Source organism: Balaenoptera musculus, chromosome 21 (assembly GCF_009873245.2).
Source record: "Balaenoptera musculus isolate JJ_BM4_2016_0621 chromosome 21, mBalMus1.pri.v3, whole genome shotgun sequence".
Taxonomy (NCBI): Eukaryota; Metazoa; Chordata; class Mammalia; order Artiodactyla; family Balaenopteridae; genus Balaenoptera; species Balaenoptera musculus.
In genome coordinates this window covers 30,235,314-30,259,847 of record NC_045805.1, presented here as the reverse complement: position 1 = coordinate 30,259,847, position 24,534 = coordinate 30,235,314, and the positions used below count along the sequence as shown (strand labels likewise).

The window sequence follows — 24,534 nt, the reverse complement described above, 5'->3', positions numbered from 1 at the left end:
ACACGGATATCTCTTATCGCCCTTCAATAATTGAAACAATATAAAAATCCTTTCAGTTGTGGAAATGGATAAATACTGTCAAGTTTTTTTTGTTTGTTTGTTTGTTTTAATTATAAAGCTTTAAAAAAACAAAAAATAAAAAACCCTGTATCTCACACTAGTGGTCTTAGAACAGCTTGGGGGCTGCTGCCACTTCCGACCATGGGTTCCATTCCTTGTTACGGCGCCAGAGAGGTTTAGGTTAGGGCTTAAGGAGATGGGCTCCACCGCTTGCTGGCTCTGGGACCTGATCTCCCAAGTCTGTTTCCTTGTAGAGGGAAGGTAACGATAGCACTTACACCCCGAGAGAAGCACTTAGCACGGTGCCCAGCTCATGGAGAGGACTCCCTAAACATTCTACTGCTATGTCTTCTGCTGTCCCCTCTTGAGCTCCTTTCTTTTTTTTTCCTGATGTAGCAGATAGTGCCACTGATATGTCTTGTGCTATCTGGAACACAGCCTGTCTAAAACTAATTTGTGTGTTCCCTCCCCTCCCCCTTCCTCCTCTCATCCTAAATCTACTTCTGCTCTGTCCTGTCTCCTCTCCACCCTCCAGAGGTGCCGGGGAGAGGTTAGCACCGCAGGCTCTGGAGGATTGAATTCCTGCTCCACCACTTAATGCCGCATGACCTTGGACAAGCGCCTTAATGTCTCTAAATCTCAGTTTCTTCAGTGAAGAACCTGATTGCAATCTGTCTTCTAGAATTGGGAAGATTCCCTGAGAGGAGTACACGTTAAGTGCTTAGTGTTGTTCCTGACACTTAAGTAAGTGCACAAATACATGTTTATCACTAACAATTCTAAAGCTAGAAGTGGTGGTGTCAGCCTGAATCCCTTTTCCTTCCCCTCACCTGGGAGTCATCAATGCTATTGATTCTACCTCAAAAGTCTCTCTCTTCTCTTTCTATTCACTGCTTTTAGGTCAGGGTTTCTTCACTTGAGTCCACTGCTCAAAGAGGTTCATAATCCCCTGAAATTATGTGTTTATTTTTTGATATAGGTGCATTTTTCTTGAGGAGAAGGCATATAACCTTTATCATTGACTTTCACACAGGTCAGTGACCCAGGAAAGGTTACTACTAACTACTGGCTTAGACTCTTACCTCTCGACTGTATTCGGTAACCTGTCATTGACATTCCTCCCCTGGTCTGTGTGCCTCTGATCTACTCTTCACACTGTTGCCCAGTTATTATTATTATTTTTTTTTTAGTGTTCTTACACCCCCATCCTGTGCATACAGTTGTGTTGACTCCCTGTTGCCTGTAGTGGCTGTTCTCACCCCAGCCACATAACAGAGTCACATGGGAAGACTGTTAAAAAACACCAATGCCCAGTCCCCATCCTGGACCAATTAATTGATACTAACAAATACCAGACATCAGTATTTTGTTTTAAATCTTCCCAGGAGATTTTAATGTGTAGCCAGAGTTGAGAGCCTCAGGGCTACAGGACAGTGGACCACCGAGTTAGCATGGCGCATAGGGACCACAGCAGTCGACTTTTTCAGCCTAATCTTCTGCCTCTTCCCCCATTCACATCCTTTCACTTACACTCCGGGCACATGGTTTTTGCTATTCTCAGAACATGCTCCGAGCTTTTGCCTGGACTGATTGCTCTGCCTCAAATGCCTTTCGCTCTTTCTCTGCCTGGTCATTTCCGTCGCAGACCCTCCCCAAGTCCCAAAGACAGTTGCAACCCTCCTTTTGTGCAAACTTCTGTTATAGGCATTACACTGTATTACAATTATTTGTGTCCGTCTTCCATACCACACCGAACTCCTAGAAGGTAAGATCCTTATTTATTTCACCTTTCTCATGCTTGGCACCAGCTTAACAAGTTCCCTGAAAGTCTGATAAATAAGTAAATGAGAGGGGAAAGCAGCCTACTCTGGGGAATCAGAAAGTCCATGGGGTTGGAGAGTGTAAGTAAATGTGCTGTACCAGATGTGGTGAGGAAGGCTCAGCAGAAGTTCATCCTCTACTGTTGCTTTTTTGTACTTTTATAAAACGGAAAGATCAAAGTATATGAGTTTCTCATCTGGGACTAGGAAAGTCGAGACCAGCTTTGACAATAGCTCCAAACATTGTTGAGCGTAAAGTCATGTCATATTTGGCTCCTGAGATGGTACAGAGGTTTCTGAATGAGAGATGAAGAATCAGCCACTCCGATGATGGCAGCTGTTTATTTTGCCTAGTGGATTATCCTAACTTAGTTACTGATTTAAAGATACCCTTATATGGATGGTTCTCCAGACATTATATGTTTCTAATTTTGATCTCATCTCTGACCCTTAAGTTTTAGCTGCCGTCTTCTCTTGGCTGTTGTGAATACTTTTTTTTCTCAGTGTGTCTCAGAATTGTCCAACACATTCTAAAGAATCATAACTTAAATGTGATTGATTCCTCCTTTTCTTCAGTGCCCAGGATTAAATTTTGAAAGAAATTACTTTAGTGAATGATCTCAGAGAGATTCTTTTGGATATTGTTCGGGGTTTTATCTTAATTATTTTTCCTGTACACTGGCCTACCACTACACTCTTAGGAGAAGATATGGCTTATTTAACACTTTTACCCAAAGAACAGTAAGTACTAGTCCAACATCATGATTTGCATGTTTTTCTGATAGGCTGTGTATGAACAACTAGAATACCCTTTGTCTAACTGGCTGTTTATTATCCTATAATCCAATATCATATCTTAGAGTTGAATAATAACAAGAATTTTCTTATTCAAAATCACAGTGTTAGTTGGAATTTATTAATATGCTACTCTTTTACGTGTCCATCATCTTATTTAAAAAGAGGGGTTTTTTTTTACTTTTTAAAATTGAAGTATAGTTGTACAATGTTTTATAAGTTACAGGTCTACAATATAGTGATTCACAATTTTTAAAGGTTATGCTTCATTTATAGTTATTATAAAATATTGGCTGTATTCCCCATGTTAAGCCTTAAAGAAATCTGGATTTATCAAGAACTCCTCCTTTCAATGTAGTTGACATGAAAGGATCTTAATTAGTGAAACTAAAAAGAATAATTTTTAGTTATTTTTTAGGAGCATTTTTTAAAAAACAGATCTGACTCAAAGAACTGGGAAATGTACCCTTTCCTGGCAATTAGAGAGACAGGAAGAGAATGTCAAGAAAAAGAAGAAACCGAGTCTTACAATGTGAGCACTAAGGTCTAAAATGGGTAATTGTCTCCTGTTTCACAGTCTACAATCAACCCCAATACCCTGGTACCGTTTGTCCACGCTTCTTTTGGTGAACCAGGGTCTGTGTAAAGGAACTGGTCTCTGTGTTTCTGAGAATGGCCTCTTGGATTATTATAATGTCTGGGCTATTACAGTTTTAAGAGCTGAGTTGTTAATCCTTCTGTTTTCTTGTTTATTGCTGATATTCTGAAAAATGAGCCCTCATTGGAGCACTTTTTAAAATGAAATATACAGTGCTCAAGAGATAGAATCATGTACATTTATCTCAAGAGACTAGGCTCTGTCCCCCTATTGAAACCAGCCACCTACCGGATTCTTGTAGCCAAGTGAAGTTAGAATCTCTTATGAATATTTCAGCTCTTCTAATTTGAGGTTGATTTTGAACTGCTTACCACTGAAGTGGTAAGTGAAGTGATTTTGAAGTGACCACTTCTCAGTGTGTCTGGTTGAGAACAGACCACATCCGTTTACAACAAAACTGTTAAAAGTTAGAAAGCAAATCCTTGATTTCCCAACTGTCTTGGTAAACTGGTACCAAGTGTCGTGTTTTCCCACACACTTAGGCATCTTACGAATGCTCGGCGACTTGAGAATGGAACACAGGAGCCATGAGAACTTACTTGAAATTATTATTAGTAAAACTGGCAGCCTTGGGCTGCTATTATGAGGGTCCTTTCAGCTTTACCCTGCAAGTTTCCTGTAAAAACCCAGAGCCCCAAAGTAGATTCTCTACTATGTACAGGTGGTTCAAACAGGAATTCCCCTTCATCATTATTTTACATAGGTAAAATAAATATTTTTTAAAAAATCCATGCCAAGTACTGTTCTGAGTGTTGTATGTCCATTGACTCATTTTTACAACAGTCTGTTAACTTGCCTATGGTTGCTAAGCTAGTAGGTAGTGAAGTTGGGATTCGAATGAACCCAGCAGCCCGGCTGTATTAAAGAGCTCACCTACAGCCCTCTTTTAGTCCTTACCCTGAAAGAGATTGTAGGAGCTGTTGAAGTTGGCTTAATTGCTTGTGAAAGAGCGTGGCTGAAATAACAGAAATGAATACTGAGTGCTAATGTTCCAGAAGGTTTTGGAGGTTAATAGCTTGTTGCCTGATTCTTAATAGTTTTCCTATAATTGGATGGAGTCAACTGAGAAGTGGGCATTTACGATTAGCAGTTCAGCATAACTTGTTAATTCACATTCTGTTCACCAGTGCGGAATTGACAATACAGTTTGATCTGTGGTGGGTGAAATTTTTACTGCTGCATTATCTATGAAAAAGAGGTTTTGAGACAAATAGTGTAAGATTGCAGGAAGTTTTTACTTATTTCAACACAGCAGAATATTTTCAAGTACTTTTAGCAGTATTATTTTTTTTAGTATAATCTGTATTTTTATCTTAAAAACAGAGGGAACTCAGTTTAATATTTGTTAATAGGTTCAAGTAATAAAACTGCATTTAAAAGTGTTTTCAGTTTGGATATATAACTACTTGAAGCCAAATTAGACTGGAATTAGTAAGATTTCATTAACCTACCTTTTGAATTATGTGGCTTTAAGTCTATTTTTTTCCCCCTGAAATCTCAAATTGCAGTACATTTAAGGTTTCTTGTTTTAGATTAGCCTGAATACTAATAAATTATAGAGGTTCTGATTGTACTTAATGAGCCTATGCTAATTTTTCCAATGAAGGTACATTTATTACATGAGACATTAGTACAGCTTTGTTTGAATCTGGCAGCCGTGCTGTGTCTGTCTAGCAGTTTAAACCTAGCATCTCATGTGCACAACCGTTGCCCCAAGAGAGAAGAGGAGGGACAGTCTCTGATCTTCTGAGTGGAGGCTAATGTTGAGGCACGGGAAAACATGGCTGACCCTTGTGTTCTAGTACAGTGCTCTGTGAACTTCAGATGAAGGAAAAAATTAAATATATCTAGCACCTACTACATACACGTTCTGTCCTTGGTGATACAGCTATATCTGTATTTCTGTATTGATACACATCTGTCTATTGGTCTAGCTATCTAACTATCTATCTATCTTGCTATGTATGCATAAACGTGAGTTTGTTAATTTAACAAAATATTTATATATTAAGCACCAGGTACTGTTCTGCATGCTTTACAAATATAAACTCATTTAATCTTCATAATCACCCTATGAAATTTGTATATTGTTATGCCCATTTTAAAGATGATGAAACTGAGACACAGAAAGAGTAATTGCCCAGGGTCAAGAACTATTAAGTGATGAAACTAGAAGGAACCCGGGCAGTCTTGCTCTGGACTCCATACGATCATTGGACACTTTACAAGCATAAACTTGGAGAAATTAAGGAACTTTATTAGTGGTCTAAACAGCTATTAATTGATAGAGCTGAAATCCATTTCCCAGACATACATTCTACAGACATGCATCACAGCCTTCCTTTTTCTCCGTCTTTGCTCATGTTGTTGGTTCTGTATAATGTTCTTTACACTCCTTTTACTGTTGAAAGCTTATCAGCAGGCAGAGGCTCAATTCACATGCCACTTTCTCCAAGATGCCTTTATTGACTAACCCAACTAGAAGCCTCTTCTTTTCTTAGATTCCTATTGGAAAGGATTTTTACCCTTTGGGATGCTTACTGATTACCCTCTTATATGGTAGAAAGTTTATATATATACTGTCATGTCTCCTATCAGATTATAAGCCTCTTGAAGGTAGAACTGTCACTAACACCATTTTCTGCTATAGTCTTGGGCAGCCTGCTGTTTGTTCAAATCTTACAAATGCTTGGGAGTTTCTTAGTGGCAGGAAGCAGTTGTTTAACAAGTGTTTGTTAGATGGATGACTATTAGGAATGTATGGTGAGGATAAATTTTCCCCAGAGACTTCTAAGATACTTAAAAAATTAACTCTGTTAAAATAAGTATTCAAACAACAGCAATAATAATGCTGCCTTTATTTTCATAGTCCTGATATAATTATGTTATAAATTATGCAGAATTAGCTGTTTATCAAAGGCTTAAAAAAGAACTGTCTTGAACTTGCTACTATGTGTATATATATTTTTAGCTTGCATAAAATGCTGAAGAAAAAGTGGTTTATTCTTTGAGTCGGATTTCTCTGCTCATGTGTGTGTAAATGGTACTCTTAATCCATTTCTGAAGTATTAAGACAGACTGAAAGGCTATGAACTCTGCCCATGTAATCACTCTGAAGGCCAGGATGGAGAAGTCATTACTTTAGCACAGAGAGTTGTAGCATCGAAGGCCACTTATATTTGTTTCTAATTATAGGATGAAATAAATAGAGCACTTACATTTTAGCAATTTTATCATCAGACCATATCACTATTTCATTTTAGTTTGATTAACGTGATAGTGGAGATGACAAAGTAAATGTAGTAATCAGAATTGTGGATTTTTTTAAAGCTAGAATTGTGAATTTTTAAGAGTAAGATAGACGTAGATTAGTCTTAAAGGATTTCGTTTGGAAGTAAAGGGATGGACTATTACAGACCTTTTGAAGATTGTATATTTGTGAGCTTTTGCTATATAACAAGCCACCTAATTCTAGCAGCTGGGAAAAGGAAACCTTCTGTCTCACAGTTCGGGAGGTCACCCGGGTGGCTCTTCTGGTGGGAGCTAGCCCGGCTGGTCTTTGCAGATAGCTGGTGGCTTGGCTGGGGCCGCATGGCCTGGGATGGCCTCCTGGCCCGTCGGGGTGCCCGGGATGGGGCTTCAGTGGCAGAGGGCAAGTCTGTGCTCCACGTGGTCTCATCCTCAGAAGGCTAGCTGGGAGTCTCCAGGTGGTGGTCTCAGGGCTCCGAAGTGCAGCAGGACGGGGCAGGCTCCCCTGGGCCCGCACTTAAGTGTTTGGGTGATGTCTGCAGGCCAAGCCCAGGGTCAGTGTGGTCAGGGGCTCCCCCAGGGTGTGGATACAGGGAGGCAGGAACAGATAGGGGGCTATTACTGCACCACCTACCAGATATGAAATGTGTGCATACTGTTGGTCAGGGTCCCTAAATTCTGATCCAGCCTTAGGCTTGCAGCCTGAGCTGCTCTAATAGAGGAGAACTGAGCAGGCTGTCCAGGCTACAGGGTTTTCAGAGACAGTTTGCAGACCCTGGCTTCCCTGAAATACTTAACAATTGTTTGAAGCCCCTTTCAACTTTGTCTTTTTTGAAGCTTTGAAGTATGAAAGTAGGGAGGCTTTCATCCTTACTCAGTGACATCCCAAACCGATCTTCAGCGAGGACTGCACTGCAGGTGGGAAGGGTGCGACCCTAAAGGCGCAGTGGCTTACTGAGAGCGCGTGCGTGGCCGTGCCTGACCGGGTGCCTGGCCGGCCCGGAGTCCTCACGCTGCCCCTTGATGTCGCACCATCGCCTTTGTTTTATGGGTGGCGAGGAAGCAGACTCACAGGCCCACTGAGCTGCCTGGGGTCATACTGCTGGGGGGTGGGGCTGCCTTTTGAACCAGGTCTTACTGATTCCCCAGCTATGGTCCAAAGAAGACTTTCTCCCCAGTGGGCTGGGGATGTTTTTTTCAGCACGAAGCCTTTGAATACTTTATTTCATCCTCCGAAAAACTGGGGACCGTGGTGAGATGTGAATTTTTTCCCCTTCTTACTTTTTCCCTGCCCTGTACCTTCACTAGTTAGGTCAAATAACCAGGTGTAATTTGAAGATGATAAATAACTCAGAGGGGAAACTTTACTGCTGGTTCCAGATGTCATTTTTAAATATTTTGGAGTAATCTATCTATGACTCTTCTAGATTCCAAAATAAAATTCAGAATCCTGAAATATTCTAGGACATATATTTAAAATTTCAGTGGGGGTGGATAAATTAGGAATTTGGGAGTAACATGCACACACTGCAATATATAAAGTAGATAAACAACAAGGACCTACTGTAGAGCACAGGGAACTCTACTCAATATTTTGTAAAAACCTATATGGGAAAAGAATCTGAAAAAGAAATATATATATGTATATAACTGAATCACTTTGCGATACACTTGAAACTAACACAAAATTGAAAGTCAACTATACTTCAATAAAAAAATTTCATTAGAAATAACCTTCATTTAAAAATGAAGCTGCCCCCCTCCCTGTGCTCCCACGGCCCACGGCACATAACTGCATCGCCCTATTTAGCAGAACCGTGTATTTGCCAGGTTGGGGCTGGGGGGTCCGTCCCTCTCACTCAGCCGTGAGCTCCTTGACATAGAGACCTTGTGTTTCCTTTCTGTATCCTCAGAAGCACGTCCCGGAACGGCAACATTCCAGTATTCCGGGAACAGTATTTGTTACAGGATTCTATAACTCGATTCCATGCCCAGGGAGAAACGCTTTTCTTCTTTTCATCTCTCCTACTTTTGGTCTGTTTGTCCTCCTTTTAGTCCTTTCTCTTTTCTGAGTCATTTTCTTCCTGTTTGTCTGAGTTCCTCAGCTTTCCATTTCTCCCACCCTCTCACTGGCGATCTTTATATTCATTACATGTTGAAATGACAGCATCTTGGATGTATTGAGTTAAGTAAAAATATTATTAAAATTACTTTCACCTGTTTATTTTTACTTTTTTAATGTGACTAGGAAATTTTAAATTATAGAGGTATCTGCTCCGGAGGGTCGTTATCCAGGCCAGTCCAGGAACGTGAGTTCGTCAGAACAGTTGTCTTTGTCTGGATTTCATGGGTCTGTCGGACTGAAGAGCCCCTCGGCACTGGCCCCCATGCGCATAGCTCTGCCTCTGCCTCATCCCTGCCACCCACAGTTCATGACAGCGAACGGGAGGCTTTACCTCGCTTTAAAATGAGGCACAGAGATTTTTCTCTACTGTCACAGGTATGCCTGGAACAAGAGTACAGTTGGCTCTCACATTCTTTTCACTAATGAAAAGGAAACAGCAGGGTGACTCGTACATTGGAGGATACACTATTTTCTTTGGAATGTTTTCGTTCTTGCATTTTGGAACAGGTGTGGCCTCTGTTGAAAGCAACAGTGGGGTCATACTCAGCATATTTGACACGTGAGGAACTGGAAAACTGCTCGGCGTCCCCTGCCTTCAGTGTAAGGGATGTGGGTCCATCATCTTGGCCCTCTCCGATGCCAGATCCTATGCATAAGTATTTATGGTGTATTGGCTTTTTTCTTTTATTCAGTTTAGGCTAGAAATACTGTTTTGGCTTAGAAACTCTTTGACTGAACTATGACATAATAGGATAAGGATAATTGTGTCAAAAATAGCCTCTTGATGTCCTCCTTTGGCATGAAGAATTCCAGAGTCAGTTCGCTGTGGATCACTGAGAACTGACCATGTTAATCAGAGGTCAGCCATCTTCGATAAGTTCTTTCCTTTGGGCGCAGAGTGGGGGGCCCACTCCAGCGACTGGGGTTGGGACGGTGAGTGCAGGGCAGCTACCATCTCACGGGGGTGAGCTCGTGCTGGCTGTGGCCGCCGAAGGCTGGGCCTGGGGGTGGACGCCCAGACTGGCAGCAGCAGTTTTTGTAAACAGCCGGGAGGGGGATTGTGCTGGTGGCTGCCAGCTCAGGCCAGTGAAAACCAACCCGTTCGCCGCTTTGGGTGGCGTGCCACAGGTGGCCAGTGCTTCATAAGGACACAGCCAGGCCTTAGGGGTCCATGTCACCTGCCTGTACCAGGGAGTTGGGGTGTGAGCCTCAGAGCTCAGACCTGGGATTTGGGAGCTGAGCAGAATAAATCTCTTGAAATCTAAACTGACATACGACATTTTAAAATTGGGAAAACAAACAGCTCTGAAAAGATTTGTAGGATTATAGCTGAATAGTTAACATGGAAGACATGTCATAGAGAGGTTAGGAGCAGGGGTGGAATAATCCCGTGTTGATTCAGTGAGAAGCGCTGGACAAGGCATTGAATTTCCCTGTTTACCCGTCTGTTTAAAAAACAAAATGGGAAAATGACATCTCCCAGAGATGTTTGGAGATTTGATTGATGTTCGTAGTGTGCCTGGATAGCTCTCATAAAGTGTCCAGTAAGAGCAAAATATGTCATAAGAACTTAAAAATCTACACAAACTAGTCTGAACCATCTTGAGTAGATAAGCAGTTCTGTGTCTTTGATCCAAGTTGTACTTATTAAGGCAATTTCTATTTTTCAAAGAAAGTTCCGTGTTACTTCTAATTTTCTTTTGAATATCAGCTATGTACTTGGGGTCTTTAACTGTCAACTTGAGCTTCAACACGATTGATAGCTGGTCTGTCACCTATAAAGGACAACTTACCAGTTCCAGACAACCAGGCAAGGCAGTTAAATACACTTCAACATGCTTCTTGCTAAGGACGATGCCTTTTGCAAATATTTGAGATATTTGTTCTCAGCTGTAATTTATTAGTGAACCTGTATCCTCATAGCGACTCCTTGGGAGGTGCAGAAGACAAAGCCAGAAAGCAAATGAAATTCGTTCATTATATATCAAGAAAAGAGCTTTCATTTACCGCCCTTTGTTGGTAGACTTACTGGTATGTGTCTTTGATGCCTGTTTAATTTCACGTAGTACCACGTCTAGTCATGCTGTGTAAATAATCTGACAGAATATCCCTTGACTTGGTTTTTCCTTGTGAAGAGCATACAGCACTGCCACCTTGTTGCCAAAGTTTTGTCTGATTTGAAAGTGCTTAAAAATCAAGTGAACGCCTGCTGTGAAAAAGAGCTTACTCTCGCTCCCTCTGTCAGTACTTGCGAAAACAGGAAAACAGCGTAAAAGGAGATAGCACCATGGGACTGAACTCAATAATTAGCATAATCATGATGCTCCGTATTGTTCCCCAGGGCACGCCCCTTGGCCAGATCTCCCATTAAGAGGACACCAATGTTGTCCCAGCGAATAAATCCCCACACGCATGATGCAGATCAGCGAGTTCCTGCCCGCTGCACCCGTGCAGTTAATTTTAGCCAGGGCTTGTTCTATGAGTTGTAAACCTGTTTACCCAAGTAGAAGTTAGCAAGCTGAAATGTGACTTCTCCGCCCCATGTGAGAGGCGTCTATTTTAGACTCAGGTTGTTGGTGATACGCAGAGAGCAGTCTTTGAAGAATTGCAGCCCCGATTTCCTTTGAAAGTACTTGTGAGTACTGGGTGAATCTTTCAGATTTCTCTTTGTCCTTTTCTCCTTAAATCTTCCTAATGTTGCTATCATAGTAATTTTTTTATCTCTTGGGAAAACTGGGAGCTCTGGGGTGGGCACTTTAGAGGCTTCTAAGAATGGTGGTGAAAGGGCTTTCCTTAAAGGTATCCTAATGCAAGAAACCTGCCTTACTCCATTTTCCCAAGAGAAAGTATGTGATTCTTACTATTTTTATCTTTGCAAAAGCAGTCTGTGGATTGTTACATACTTTATCTGCTCAAATATTTGATTAATGGAATGGTGTGTCATTGAGCTTTAGGTAACCTAACTCTTAGAGGGGAAAAAAAAGTGTTGAAAGTGGATTCCTGTTACACTTACTGTGAGCTACAAGTTTATGTGCAGAAATAATGGGAGTGTCAAATGTAATTTTGTAAACTGTGTAGATGGACAGTTTTTGTCAAAGGAGGATTTGGTGTTTAAATCCATATACTCCTAAAGAGAAGCCCTTAAAAAATAAAATGAATTTAGGAGGAAGCTTTTGGAAAGTAATTGAAATTATCTTCTGGAAGAATTCCCTAATCTTAACTGCTCTTAACGTAACAAGTCGCCAACTTAAATTTGGACTGAAGAAAACTAAAGATTTTAATGTAGAATATTTTCAATTAAGTCTGCATCACCTTTCTTAGTTTGAAGTGTGTTTCAATTCAGAAGACTCGGACTTCATGCCAAACAACTTGCTTATAACACAGAACCTGGCAGGAATTTCTTTATCAATTAATACGTGGATTATCTCCCCCCTGGGAATGTTGATTTTAATGAAACAGTTCTAACAGGGGGTAGTAGCTGCTCCCAGGCTTTAGGGCTCCATCATCTGTGGGCCCGGAGGAAGGGTTGCCCTCAGATGCCATTTTCCATTTGGAAAGCTGTATTTAAAGACTTCTTTGTTACTATGTATTGTCTGATTTTAAATCCGAACAACCCAAGGTGCCAACAATGAAAGGAAATGTTTCAGTGGTACATTTAGTAGGAAAAGAATGTAAGATGGGGAAAATAGAACTGAGTTCTTGGGCTATTTTTAGAAATAAACCTTTTTTTTAAACTTAAGTCTTTTTATTGAGTAGAAGAGAAATTTGCCATCCAGATTCATTGTAATTATAACAGAAAAGTCTGTAATGTCATCTTCAGCAGTTAAAGGGACTTTGTTCCAGGATATTCTGCAGAATATATACTTTTATCCAAAGAGAGTAACTGTTCTTACTTTTGACTGTAAATAAGGCACCATCAGAGTCTCAGTGGAGTGTTTTTAGAGGTATACTGTGGTTGGGTATTAGATCCTTTTCAAGCTATTATTCATCCGCTCAATTGTCGTTTAGTCCTGCAAAAAAGAAAAGCTGTTTAAGATTTATCCATGTTTTTTTTTTGTTTTTTTGTTTTTTGTTTTTTTAAATAAATTTATTTATTTATTTTTGGCTGTGTTGGGTCTTCGTTTCTGTGCGAGGGCTTTCTCCAGTTGCGGCAAGCGGGGCCCACTCTTCATCGCGGTGCGCGGGCCTCTCACTATCGCGGCCTCTCTTGTTGCGGAGCACAGGCTCCAGACGTGCAGGCTCAGTAATTGTGGCTCACGGGCCTAGTTGCTCCGCGGCATGTGGGATCTTCCCAGACCAGGGCTCGAACCCGTGTCCCCTGCATTGGCAGGCGGATTCTCAACGACTGCGCCACCAGGGAAGCCCTATCCATGTTTTTAATTTAACAGAGAGAAGTTTCCAAAGGTGTTTTTACTACAAGGAAGCATATGTTCTTTTAGGAGGAGTTACTAAAATGCTTGTAGACACTTTCCGAGTGTTTGTTTTTGTGATTTATGCGCTTTGAGAGAGTGACCTAGGCCAGGAGGTGATGTCAGTGTCAGGGTGGGAATTTCTCCTGTTTGCTGGAGCCGCGATTCTCCTCCTGCTGTTCACGCCGGGTGCCTGGTAAAGGGACAGTGGTCTCGGTGCCCTCCTGAGAAGAGGCTCTGTTGACTACTTGTGACCTTGGCCGTGACCAATCACAATGAGCTCAACCTAGAGTCACCAACAGGGGGTCCAGATGCTGAGAAACGTGGGCAGCTTTGTGGGCTGTGGAAGGAGCCCAGGACCAGTGGTTTCGGCCACGTGCCGGGCACGCCTGAGCCTCCCGTAGCCCTCCTGCACTTAACTTGGTGCAGGTGTGTCCTCCAGCGCTGTTTAAGCTGCTCTCCCTGGCAGCCTGCCCTCCTGTCCTAGTCCTCTCCCTCTTAAAATAGTTACAGCCCCAGAGGCTCTGACAGAGTAACTCCTGATCGCAGTAGATTTCTTTTACTGTGACGTCATTCCTAGACAAGAGCCGTCTGCTCTGAAGCTTTGCGGGGTTTTCAGGGAAGTGGAGAGGAACCTTTTCTCTGGCTCCCCTTCATCCACATGCGGTTTTTAGTAGGTAACTGTGTGGCTAGACTTACATTATCTAACAGGTTGCCTTTTGGTTGGGAGCCTAATGCATGTGCTCGGTGATCACACTTCTAGAATGTTCTCTTTCAGAAGGAACTCTTGCAGGAATAGGATTTGATACATTGAGTTCCGGATGAAAGGAGCAGTGAGCGGAGGGGTGTCTTCAGCGCTGCCTGTCTTGGGCACAAGTGTATGGTAATAGGATCTGGTCCTCGGCAGGAATGCCGATTGCTTCTGGAAATGCTGGGACGGCTGTTACTATTTAGCCTGTATTAAGCACCCCCAGAGCCATACAATGCACAAAGAAAGCATAGTTCCTACTCTCAAAGAGCCCACATGCTCAAATTAGGCGGGACAGAGCCTGGGCCGTGACTTGCACACTGAGTAAACCTGCAGAGCAAGGAATAGAAGGAAGGAAAGGAAGACAAATGGGGAGGGTCGGGGGTCACCCGTGGGCTGCTTTCAGTCCATCTGGGCTTCCGCCTTGTAGGATTCGGGCAGCCGGCAGTGCCATGGGGCCCTGCTTCCCTGTCTCTTCCAGCAGCTGGGGAAGTGATGGAGGTAAGAGTGGGATGGCCCCCAGGGCCCGATCCACAGCCCCAGGTCTCTGGCACGATTCCCCACACAGGGAAGGAGATCAGGAGTTTCACCTGCACCTGGAAAGGGACTGTTAATTAGTCTATAAAGGAGGAAACTTGATACCGCATAAAAGTAAGGAGCATCTTTCTCCACAGAGTGATGTCTGGATAGAAACCTGCATTTGGGTTCCCGATTTTCTCTCCCTCTTAAACTGATACACGATTGAACAAGTTACTTCATCCCCAATCTTGTTGGGGATGTCGAGTCAACAGTTGTATTAGTTAGAGAAGTGCTCTGAGCTTCTCTGAAGAAAGGCGTTTCGAAGGTCAGCTCAGCATTACTGCAGCCCAGAACGGTGTCAGAAGGACAGGAATCAGAGGCAGCTAACAAGGCAAGCTCGGGTATAGGAGATTAATAAAAGGAGGATGTGGTATGAATCTGTGAGTCATTTTCCCTTTATAGTCAACCTCATCCCATCTCTGACTAAGGTTCCGGGTCTTGTTCACGGCTCCACAACTAAAAGGGACTTGGAGAGATCCCAACAGAGAACCTCAAAAATGATTAAAGGGTTGAAAAATGATGCCTATAATAAGAGGTTAGGGAACGTCTATTATTTAGGCTGAAGGGAAAAAAATGACCAGGGGACTCTTGAATTGTTATTCCAGTATCTGTGTGCCTCTGGACCAGGGGATGATGGCCAACTAGTATCCAGTTCTATTGAGGATGTAAGGGTTCGGTCCAGTAAGGGTTAGGTTAGAACCGTGGTCCTCAATGTGTGGTCCTAGTACCCTCAGCATCAGTACCACCTGGGAGCTTGTGAGAAATGCACATTCTCAGGCCCCACCCAAGACCTGTTGATTCAGAAACTGTGCAGGTGGGACCCAGCAATCTGTGTTTTAGCTCACCCCCCAAGTGACTCGGATGAAGCTGGAGGACCACTAGATGAGGTACAAAGAAGAGTATTACAAAATGGGGAATTTGGGTACTGGAAAATAGAAACGTTTTTCCTGAAGTCATCTAAAAATGGGTTTATATTTGTTTGCAGTGTCTTCAATATTCTGTCTGAAGTCAGGAGTTAAATGACCTGTCACAGCCCCCTCTAGCCCTAACTTTGCTCTGGATTTCCTCTGTCACCGAGAGAAGACTAATAATTACCCAGGAGAATTTTGCAATTACTTTTCTGAACTCAGTAGTTAAGACAGTGCCCATTTCAGATGAGGAGCAGATGAGATATTGTGATAGAAGTCATACTGTGTTATATCTCCTGCTTTTGCTCTATCACAGTGTCATTAAATAGACTGTCTGCTCCCCGTGTGACTTCTCAGCAGCCACCTGGGGGCAGGTTTGGGCAGCTGTGAAAATAGGGAGCCCCTTGATGTTGGCCCGTGACCCCTCTGTGCCGCAGACTGCTGTGACAGTCCCCATTTCAGGGGGGCTCTTCCCCATTTCAGAAGAAGCGTGGGGACAGGGGCAGTGTGATGCCACCCCATCTTCCCAACTCTGTCCCTTCCGCCTGCAGGATGCCATCCCTCGTGCCTGCACGGGGAGTTCCACCTGCCACCTGGAAGCTGGGGACAGGGGGACCTAAATATATTGTGGTAGTGGGTCTCCCTTAGAGCCGGAGGATAGGGACCTGTTTATCCTGTTGTTTTGTATCCGCAGCAAACAACCAACAGGACACCTAGTAGGCACTTAACACAAATACCTAGTGAATTATTCCGTTGCACCGTCCAAGGCCACAGGTGCTCTGCCCTTGCCCGTGTAATTAATGATCTCGAATCGGGCAGCTGGCAGTTCTGACCCTCCCCAGTCCAGGTACTTACTCCTGAGTCCCTCTCCTCCCCCCGCAGCCCCCCATTTTGCACATAATAAAAATGCATCTTACTTTAGTTGTCTTTGCCCTTTTGTGTATTTTTCCTTTGTACTTTTGCTTGAAGGAGTTGTCTGGGGTTGAAAACAAACTACGGAGAGTGTGTGTGTTACACTTTGTATAGCGTTTAGGACAATCAGAGCTTCCTGTGATCAGAGTGAAGAAAGGGTTCTCTGAGGACATGTTTTGCCAGTGCTGCCTAGAAAGTGTCGCACCAGGATCGCACTGTTGTCCCCAGAGAGGCCACGTCCTGCCTTGGCCCGGCTCTGAGGCCCTCAGAGCTCAGCGCTGGGAACGGGGATAGTGGCATCCTTAGCTTTTATAGCTGTTCTTTATCACACATTTGCAGAGTATTCAACATTCCTTCAAGTGAGGGCAGTCTGGCATAGACTCGTTTGCCTTGTCATGGGAGGCAGAGGGTGAAGGTGGCAGGTGAGTATTCCAAGGCTGTCACTGAGTCTTCAGACCTCGTTATGTTGGAAAAAACTGACTTCTCAGACATGAGGCCGCGTGTACTGTCACGTTCTACATCTGTGTCCACGCACAGAGTATGTGAGACCTGGTCCCTGTGGTGGTTGCACACAGAGAAGACAGGTTTGTCTTAGTGATTCAGAGAGCAGAGACGACTGACTTCTAACGCCCTGGATCAGTCTCTGAATAGAAAATACTATCTTTAAAACCCCTGAACGCTCAATAACTATATATCCAGTAGAGGAAATCCAAATGGCTGCTTGATTTGGTTCTTCATGGTAGCAGGCAAAAGGCTATTTTCATTTCTGTACAAAGAGAAGTGACAAAAGAGTCTTCTTCGGTATTTCGCCCTGGCAAAAGTAATTTTGTTTCTAAAATCAGTCATATCTAGTCCACAGATGTGTCATTAAAAATGAGTGGTGGGGGCTTCCCTGGTGGCGCAGTGGTTGAGAATCTGCCTGCCAATGCAGGGGACACGGGTTCGAGCCCTGGTCTGGGAAGATCCCACATGCCGCGGAGCAACTAGGCCCGTGAGCCACAGTTACTGAGCCTGCGCGTCTGGAGCGTGTGCCCCGCAACAAAGAGGCCGTGACAATGAAAGGCCGGCGCACCGCGATGAAGAGTGGCCCCCGCTTGCCGCAACTAGAGAAAGCCCTCGCACAGAAATGAAGACCCAACACAGCCATAAATAAATAAATAAAACAAATACTTAAAAAAAAAAAAAAGTAAAAGTCTATTAATTAAAAAAAAAAAAAAAAAAAGAGTGGTGGGACTTCCCTGGTGGCGCAGTGGTTTAAGAGTCTGCCTGCCAATGCAGGGGACACGGGTTCGAGCGATGGTCCGGGACGATCCCACATGCCGCGGAGCAACTAAGCCCATGCACCACAACTACTGAGCCTGTGCTCTAGAGCCCGTGAGCCACAGCTGCTGAGCCTGCATGCCACAACTACTGAACCCACGTGCCACAACTACTGAAGCCTGTGCGCCGAGAGCCTGTGCTCCGCAACAAGGGAAGCCACCGCAATGAGAAGCCCGTGCACCGCAACGAAGAGTAGCCCCTGCTCGCCACAACTAGAGAAACCCCGTGCGCAGCAATAAAGACCCAGCGCAGCCGAAGATTAATTAATTAATTAATATAAAAAATTTTTTTAAAAATGAGAGTGGTTAAATGGTTTGGGATTAACTTTGTCTCATGGTAGTTGTTGAGTCAAAAAATTTAATGTCTTCGAAAGGAGAGGAAAAAAAACTCCTTAGCTGGTTATTAGACTACACAAGAATTACTCACCTAATAATTCAATAAAAGATCCCCAGAGACAACCAAGTAAGGTACAGGTTAAATAATTTATGGTGTTGCCATATAATGCAACACACTGCAGCCGTTTGAAATGATGATGTTGGATGTACATGGAGTAAAACTAGCAGGTTACAGAAAACGTGTATCACCTCATTTTTTGAATGGAAGGCATTTTTAAATGAGCTAATGGCTTTAATTCCTGTTTTAAAAGGAAGGCATTTATATGTACATAAAAAAAGAATGCAGTGCACCAAATATAACAATAGTTATCTGTAGGAAATGAGCTCATGCATGATTTTCCCCTGGCCTTTTGGTTACCTGTATTTTAGACTTTCTTTCTTCAACGAGCATATATTACTTATGTAATAATGAAAAACTTTCTTTTCAAAAAGGAACTATTATAATTAATTTCTTTTTAATAAATTTATTTATTTATTTATTTTTGGCTGCGTTGGGTCTTTGTTGCTGCGCGCGGGCTTTCTCCAGTTGCAGTGAGCGGGGGCTACTCTTCGTTGCAGTGCACAGGCTTCTTATTGTGGTGGCTTCTCGTTGCAGAGCACGGGCTCTAGACACACGGGCTTCAGTAGTTGTGGCACGTGGGCTCAGTACTTGTGGCTCGCGGGCTGTAGAGCACGGGCTCAGTAGTTGTGGCGCACGGGCTTAGTTGCTCCACGGCATGTGGGATCTTCCTGGACCAGGGATCGAACCCGTGTCCCCTGCATTGGCAGGCAGATTCTTAACCACTGTGCCACCAGGGAAGCCCTGTAACTCATTTTTATTTTGACTTCTATATTTTATTTAATTCACCAGTGGCCTCCCAGTGGCTTACATGATTAATGCCTACCCCTGTGGATAAAACTAGTGCATCAAAGTATACACAAAAACAATGGTCATTTTGCAGTGGTGGGCTAGGAGCATTGTTCCTTGCCTTACTTTCTCCTTTTCCATATTTACCAAAAATTTTATATGCACGCATATTATTTTTACAATGGAAAACTGTAAGGCAGAGACTTGAGATCTTGTTTCTTGGGAAGAGGCCCACATAGGCTGATGTGTAGCAATTACCAGTGAAGGTTGATCCTGTTAATTCTGCAGTGTGAAGGGCATTCAGCAGGGGTCTGCCGTCACTACTGGGTGCTCTGGAGGTTCCGTGAACTCTCACATGAATGTCAAATTGGCCAGGGTCTCAGGTTCAGTGTTTTGTGGAGAGCGAAGACAGGGAGCTGGGGAATCCAGCATATTTTAAAAAGTCATTAAAATGGTATGCCTAGTGTTACGATTACCCACTTAAGTTTTGTCAGGGGCCATCCTTCTGGATCGTGGATCCAGAGTAGTGGGTGGTGGAACCATGTGCTGGGGGCTCGGGTAGTGTTTCCACAGTACTTAGCTGTGTGGTATCTGCGTGTGTCTCAGCAGCGTTTACTGAGGTGAGTGATGGCCCTGTAGGAGAGCACCGGCTGTCTCAGTTACTTCTGCCACACGCTGCCAGGATGTCCTTGTGGCCTTAATCAGAAGGCTGTTTTGGGGAGCTGCTTTGGTACGGGTGGCCGTTGATTTAAGAAAGTCTTGAGCAGAAGCAGGAGACCTCCCTTTCTACCCGCTTTGTATGGTGAGTCGAGAGGGTAAGTCGTTTTGATGGTTATGTAAAGGGTCCCTCATTTCATCTATTCCTAAGCCTCGGCCCAAATGAGTGGATCCATCCCCAGGTTCACTTGAAGACAGAGGTCTGGACTGAGATTCAGTTGAATCCACTGTCAAGAGGACTGATACCTTAAGCTTAATTTAAAGCCAAAGAGCCTTGAGAAACCAGAAGGAATCTAGGATCCTGTACAACCATGTTTTGACCTAGTCTTTGGTTCAGAACCTTTGTTACTCATCAGGAGTGTTTCCTGGAATCCTGAGAACTGAGAAAGCTGGTTTTTCAAGTTTCCTTCCTACTGTTTTCATCCTTACAAGGAGCGTTCTTCTCCTCATCCTCTCTTTCCTTTCTTCATCATCTTTGTCTCTTTCTCCTGCACTTATACAGTAGGAATCATCTCGTAATCCTTCTCCACACTCTTGCCTCCCCGAGGAAGTAAAGACACATCCCCCATGGGTTTATCTTCACTTTCTCTGGGCAGGGGAGGGGAAAAGAGCAGTGGGTGAACGGTTTAACCCAGATAGTCAGATAGTCAGTGGATGGAACCCTGTTCCCAGTGAGGACTGTGGAGACCACTTCCGCACATCCTTGCCACCAAGCGGTTCCAACTTCAGTGAGACACAGAGCTATCCGCACACAGTGAGAGCACAGATGTGTATCAAGATGAATAAGCAGGTGGTCACAGTTTGATTGATAGAAGGCTTTGCCAGTTGAGTGGCACGAAGGAAGAAAGAGAGCATCTTTTTAAAAGGGATAAAGCAGGGACTTCCCTGGAGGCGCAGTGATTAAAAATCCATCTGCCAATGCAGGGGACACAGGTTCGAGCCCTGGTCTGGAAAGATCCCACATGCCGCGGAGCAGCTAAGCCCGTGCGCCACAACTACTGAAGCCCGTGTGCCTAGAGCCCGTGCTCTGCAACAAGAGAAGCCACCGCAATGAGAAGCCCGCGCACCACAACGAAGAGTAGCCCCTGCTCGCCACAACTAGAGAAAGCCCGCGCGCAGCAACGAAGATCCAACACAGCCAAAAATAAATAAATAAATTTATAAAAAATAAAAATAAAAAAAATAAAAGGGATAAAGCAGATAAAAGTATTTCGTGAAACTATAAGCTACCTTAGAAAAGGCAGGAAACTGGTGGCTGTCGAGGGAAAGGGTGGCTTTTGTAAGAGCAAGAGGAGAATGAATCTTGGCTTAAAAATTTGGACTGAGTTTATTTCCTTCCTTTTTGTTTTTTTTGTTTGTTCATTCCCTTTTTGTTTTGTTTTTGCCTTTACTCTGAAGATTAAAAGCAAAAATGAGAGGGTACGGATGTACTCAACGTAGCGAGGTGGTTGGGAGTTATAAATGAGCTCATCTACTATCATAAAGGTTTAAAAAAAAAAAAAAAAAGAGGGATTGCTTTCAACTTGACCTGAAATTAAAGTGGCGGCCGGAGCGGGAAGAGAGGCTCGCTGAGTTGTTCTGTCACTCTGTGCCTCAGCCTGCTGTGCAGACTTGAGGATCCCTGGGGACCCGGCAGGCAGTGCGTCCAGCCTCACACCTCGTCTGTCAGGCCTGATTTTTGCCATCTCTACTTTTGTTTACATTCGTTTGATTTTTCCTTGATCTTTAAGTCATAGTGTCTTCAGGCTCTGTGGGCCTTGTCAGTAACAATTAAGGAAATTCAGAATTTTTACTTAAAGAAAAATGACGACGCCTAATCCAGAAGAGACTTCTTTGGTCAGGTATAAAAGCTTGACCTTATCATACTAACTATTTAGCATTAGAAGGATGTGGTTTTTTTTTTTTAAATTTATTTATTTATTTTTATTTATTTATGGCTGTGTTGGGTCTTCGTTTCTGTGCGAGGGCTTTCTCCAGTTGTGGCAAGCGGGGGCCACTCCTCATCGCGGTGCGCGGGCCTCTCACTATCGCGGCCCCCCCTTGTTGCGGAGCACAGGCTCCAGACGCGCAAGCTCAGTAATTGCGGCTCACGGGCCCAGTTGCTCCGCGGCATGTGGGATCCTCCCAGACCAGGGCACGAACCCGTGTCCCCTGCATTGGCAGGCAGACTCTCAACCACTGCGCCACGAGGGAAGCCCAAGGATGTGGTTTTTTAAGTTTAGTTTGTATTGTGTTCTGAGAAGAAATGACCCCCAGTAGGCAGTAGTATAATAAGAAAGATTTTGTTTTCTGTCCCCTTATTAAATATTAAGTACTGAACTTTTAAGAACCCAAGTGATCAAATTGGATCCAGCTGTGTAAGAGCAGTACCGGTGTAGAGGTATCTTTTCTTAAAAGGCAAATCCAGTCACTTAAAAATTTATGTACAGTAAAATTCACTTTTTCTGGTGTACAGTGGTATGAGGTTTTACACATGCTAGGTTTTTATGGCCACCAGCACAGCCAGGATACATAATAATTCCAACTCTTGTGCAGCTCCTTTATATTCAGACCTTCCCTCCACCCCTTGCTCTCTGAACTGTGAAAGTAGTCTCTAAGCCCCAAACGTCATGGTAGAGGGTGAAAATCTAACTAGCTAAGGGGACTTAAGCACAACCTTTGACCAGTAAGTGTCTTATGCTGTCCCAAGGGTGATCCCTAGCAAGCCAGACTGAAGTATATAAAAGGGAGAAATATCTGAGCAGGGACATCAACAGCTGTACCCTGTAGGGAAAGTAGACTTCCACAGAATTAGTCCAGCCAAGTAAACAAACAACCAAATAACAACAACAAACCTCTGGTGGGGAGGGAGTAACCAGTAACCAGAGTTGCTACAATATATTATCTAAAATGTCCATTTTTCAACAGAAAATTATGGGACATGTTAGAGAAACTGGGCAGTAGAGACTGCTTTTGGAGGGGCCCAGTTACTGAACTTAGCAGACAAAGACTTCAAAGAAGCTATTATTTTATTTTCTTAGTTCAAAAACTAAAAGAAACCATTCTTAAAGAATTAAAGGAAGGTGTGGGAGCAGTGACTCATCGCATAGAGAGTATTCTTAAAGAGATAGAAATGATAAAAAAAAAAAAAAGAACCAAATGTAGATATGACACCAAAAGCAAAAGCAGCAAAAGTAAGGACAGATAAATTGGACTACATCAAAATTAAAAGCTTCTGCACATCGAAAGACGCAATCAATAGAGTGAAAAGCCAACCTACAGAATGGGAGAAAGCATTTGTAAATCACGTATCTGATAAAGGGTTATTATCCAAAATATAAATGTGTAAAAAACTCCTACAACAACAGCAAAAAACAGCTTGGTTCAGAAATGGGCAAAGGGCTTAAATAGACATTTCTCCAAAGAAGATTTCCAAATGGCCAGCAAGCACATGAAAAGATGCTCACCATCACTAATCATTAGAGAAATGAAAATCAAAATCACAGTGAGACATATCACCTCACACCCATTAGGATGGCTACTATTAAAAAACAAAATAAAATAGAAAATAATGTGTTGGTGAGCATGTGGAGAAATTGGAACCTTTGTGCACTGCTGGTGGGAATATACAATGGTGCAGCTGCGGTACAAAATAGTACGGCAGTTCCTCAAAAAATTAAAACCAGAATCACCATACGACCCAGCAATCCCACTTCTGGGTGTATACCCGAAAGAATTGAAAGCAGGGACCTGAAGAGGTATTTGTACACCCATTTTAATACCATTATTCACAATAGCCAAGAGGTAGAAGCAACCCAGAGGTCTATCAGCAGATGAATGGATAAACAAAATGTGGTGTATACATACAATGGACTATTACTCAGCCTAAAAAACGAAGGAAATTCTGACACATACTACAACATGGGTGAACTTTGAAGACATTATGCTAAGTGAAATTAAGACAGTCACAAAAAGACAAATACTGTATAATGTCACTCATATGATAGAGTGGTTAAATTCATAGAGACAGAAGGTAAAATGGTGGTTGCCAGGGAGAATGGAAAATTATTGTTTAATGGGTTTCTGTTTGAGATGAAAAGTTCTGTAGATGGATGATTGGGATGTTTGCACAATAATGTGAATGTACTTAATGTCACTGAACTATACACTTAAAAATTGTTAAATGGTAAATTTTATGTTTATTTTAACCACAATTAAAACATTTTTTTAAAGTGGATATTTTCGAGTTGAAAAGTACAGTAACCAAAATGAAAAACTCATTAGGGGGCTGCACCGTGGATTTGAGTTGTCAGAAGAAGGAATCAGCAAACTTGAAGATAGAGTGACAGAGATTATCTGGTCTGAAGAACTGAAAGAGAGAAGAATGAAGAAAAATGAACAGAACCTCAGAAAAAGATAGGCCACTGTTAAGTGTCACAATGGGAATACCAGAAGTAGAAGAGGGAGAAAGGGGCAGAAAAAACACTCAAAGAAGTCATGGCTGACAACTTCCCCAAGCTGATGAAAAACACTAACCTACACACCCGGAATGCTTAACAAACTCCAACGAGGATAAACACAAAGAGATCCACACTCAGACATATTATAGTCAAAATTTTGAAAGTGACAAAATCGGAAAGCAGCAAGGGAGAAGTGACTTGTGGAGTATGAGGGAAGCCCACCAAGACTACAGCTGACGTCTCATCAGGAACAGTGGAGGCCCGCAGGCAGTGAGAAGACGTGTGAAAGTGCTGAGAGAGTCCTGCATCCTGCAGAGCTGTCTTTCGAAATAAAAGCATTCCCAAGTAAATGAAAACGGAGAGAATCCCCTCCTAGCAGATCTGCCTTACAAGAAATACTAAAAGAAGTTCATTAGGCTGAAAGGAAGTGACACAAGACAGCAATTTGAATACACACACGAACTCCAGTAAAGGTAATTAAGTAGGTAATGATAAAAGACAGTATAATTACATATTTTTCTTCTCTTAACTGATTTAAAAGATCACTAAAGAG

The 24,534-nt window shown here is 43.0% G+C and overlaps 1 long non-coding RNA gene across 2 annotated transcripts in view; it reads right to left on the bottom strand.

The window, feature by feature from the left end:
* LOC118887903 overlaps positions 1 to 24,534 on the bottom strand; it is a 298,244-nt gene that overhangs the window by 262,581 nt on the left and 11,129 nt on the right. The gene's annotated exons all lie outside the window — the stretch shown is intronic.